Source organism: Apium graveolens, chromosome 7 (genome assembly GCF_009905375.1).
Source record: "Apium graveolens cultivar Ventura chromosome 7, ASM990537v1, whole genome shotgun sequence".
Classification (NCBI taxonomy): domain Eukaryota; kingdom Viridiplantae; phylum Streptophyta; class Magnoliopsida; order Apiales; family Apiaceae; genus Apium; species Apium graveolens.
In genome coordinates, this window is record NC_133653.1 from 79,830,863 (window position 1) to 79,834,324 (window position 3,462).

A 3,462-nucleotide genomic window follows, 5' to 3' on the forward strand; every position below is an offset into this window, starting at 1 on the left:
CTACCACTACCACCAATGGAACCTAGCTCAAACACTAGCCAGTTCACTAGGTCCTGATACTGCACAGCTCTGAACTCTGAACTAATGAAATGGTCGACAGATCTAGCCCTCTCTACAGCCATCTGGGTCAATGCTCTCACACGGGCTCGCACCTCAGGGGAAGGGGCAGAAATACCCTGAAATGGTGCAATAGGTACCTGGTCCTACTGGGCAGCAAACTCTGGACTCTGATCTCTGATAAAGGAAGTATTCACCGCCCTATGGACATGATAAGGGATCGGTGAAGAAGTACCACTAGGGGCCACAGGAGGTACCGTGTAATAACCCCAATTTTTGGAAATTTTTGAAACCCTTATGAATAGTGTTTTTGCTGAATGAGAAAACTTTTCATGCCACACTATGTAGGGGTTCTGTTATGGATATTCTGAGATTTTATTAGTACTCTATATGGTATATAAGTGTATGTAAAGATCGTCAGAATCCAATTCCGAACACTTTGATTTTTCCCGGAAATCCACTAGATACGTAAAGAATTGAGTATAAGGTAACAGGATAAAAAGGATTTAAATTAAAGGGTTATAAGAAAGGATTATAAAAGGATTATAATGTATTGAGAAAGGTTAAGGAAACCCAAGTAATAAGATCCCGGGTATGATCCCTCAAACGAGAAACGAGAACGAAAGTTAAGCGAACCGTATAACTAATCAGTGGTCATTAGGCAAACAATTAGGAAGTTAATCAAGGAGGTTAGGGATGATGAGGTCATCCAACCAATGAGAAGAGGGCAAGTAAGAGATGATGACACAATAAGGTGATGCAAGCATGACATAGGGAAGGAGGAGGTGTGGTTGGTTTATAACCACACAAATATAAGGTTATTAAGGTAATTAACCAAAAACAAAACAAAAAACAACCAAGCTAAGCTAAACAAATCAAAAAACACAAAATCATTTCATTCTCATCATCTTGCTCTCGGCTTTTCTTCTTTTTCAAAGGAAGAAAAATCAAAAATCAAGTTCCAAGCATTGTTAAATCACAAGTTAATTATCTAAGGTTCCTTGTACATAGATATGGATATCCTATAAGTTTAAACTTCTAATTCCTTCACAATCTCTTCCAATAAATTAAGGAAGAAGATGGTGAATAGTAACCTTCAAGAAATAACTTTGGTTTTCTTGATTTTTTATGAAAGTTCAAGGTAGCTTAAGCATAGATCAAGGCTTCTTTAGGCTTCCTAGCTACTCACATCACTTCAAAGAAGGTATATCATCTCCAAACCCTAGCTTTACATTGTATATTAGAATGATTTTGGTTGTTATGGTAATAAAGTAGCTTAATGCTTGTTGGTTTAAAGTTTGGGTTGGAATGGTGGTGAATGGAGTGTTGAAATCTTATGGTTTGGTTAAAGGATTTAAGTATAGTTAAATTCAAGTTTAAGAATAAGTATAATTGTTAATATTGAGTTGATTGGGGCTGTTGTAGTGTAATATGGATGGACTTTGGTTGTATGAATTGATTGGTAGTTGGATTGATGTGAATTGGAGTGTTATAAATTTGGGAAATCGCGTAAACATAGCCGTCGTAATATCCGATTTACTTTAGACTGCTTTTGTTCATAATATTAGGACCCGAGAACCCCCTGCTAGGTTTTGACCATTGCCATGTTTAGATAGTTCATGTTACGAGCTTCGTTTTGATATGTGGTTCGTTTGATTCCGATGTACGGTTTAGGAGAAACGGCCGTTTTAAGTAACGACGTTTCGCGAACGAATCATTACCCCTCGCCTTACTTCGAAACATAGGTTAAAGACCTTAAAGGACTAATTGAAGTATGAAACATTTATGTAAGGTGTAAGAGGCAGTTGGTAAGGTACTCGCGAAAGAATCGCTTTAAAACTCGTAATGGTTAATTTATTAAAAATGATGGAGCCGAGGGTACTCGAGCGACTTAAGAGAACCAGTAAGCGCAAAGCGAGCGTTAGAGTCTAATTTGGTTAAGGTATAGATTTACAAGTGACTTTGGTTTAATTCCAACTTACATGTTGTTTATAGGTTACCAGACTCGTCCCGAGCCATTTGTAACCCCCAGTCGCTCAGGCAAGTTTTCTACCCGTTATACTGTTGTTGTGATGTATACACTTGTACATGCATGCCTGTTTCGTATTCTTTCCATATATATCTGTTGGTTCAGTTGATAATACATATGCTAGAGAATAGCGGTAATTTGCATATACCCTTAGTATAGGGACCCAAAGGTGAAAACATTTTCTAAAACCGGGAGTCGAGGATCCCGAGTAGATTTTATATATATATATATATATATATGGTTATAGTTTTTAAAACTATTAATCGAATAAGGTTTATTCGATAACTTTATTTTATTAATGAATATTATCTTGAATATTCATTCGAGGACTTATGACTCCTTTAGATTATTTATTGAATATTACTTGGATATTCATTTGAGGATGTATGACTCCTTTATTTTATTTAATGAATATTATTTATAATATTCATTCGAGGTATTATGACTCCGCTTATTATTTATTAATATTCTTTATTTTATTAAAGAATAATGTTCGATAATCAAACTTACTTTTGATATTCAAATAAAGATATTACTTTCGTATAAGTATATCTTTGATTATTTACTATTCATTTCAAGTATAAGTTTTCCAACTTCTACCTCAATTATTCTTTATGGGAATATTATTTAAATAATAATATTCAGATATTTCTTTATATTGAGACTGATTTACTTTATTAAATCAGCATTATTCCAAACACTCTTTAAAGTGTTTTCAAGTCTTTAAAATGATTTTCAAAAGTTAGAGCGGATCCCAAAACTCATTTTTGTATTTAAGATCTTCCTTTTAAAAAGGGGATTTAAATACTCGCTCAAAACCGGAGGGATCCGGCTCTGTGGTGTATTTTATATTCGCAACAAGGTTGTTGTCTTGATAAAAGAGTTTTTGATTACTTACCCAACACTCGGGAAGTAAAATTCTTGGAACAAGTTAATCCATTAACAGGCATCGCCTGGCAAATATCGGTGAGTTTTCCTTTCCAACTAGATACGACTTCTTGGTGGAGCCGTATCAACAAGTTTCTACTTGGGGAAAGTGGGGACGAGCTTTACGTTTCAGAGTCATGGATTTCATCTGAACTAGGAGTGGCGTAAGTGGTCGAGTAGCGCCGGCCCAGCCTTATTATATTGGCTCAAATGGCCTGGAAGTTCCGCTAAGGCGGTCCATTCCTTAGGAGTTCAGTGTTCGGTTGACAAGTAAATCCGACAGGTTCTCCTCTACATGTAGAAAATGGTGGGGTTGCACTACTACGACTGATCATCGTAAGTGGTCTTCCTGGCGCGGCAAACTCCCGTAATGAGTTCATCATCCAATTGGATATTTCTACAACACTACCCAGAGCACTTCGATAGAAAGGCTACGGTTGGGCGATTGT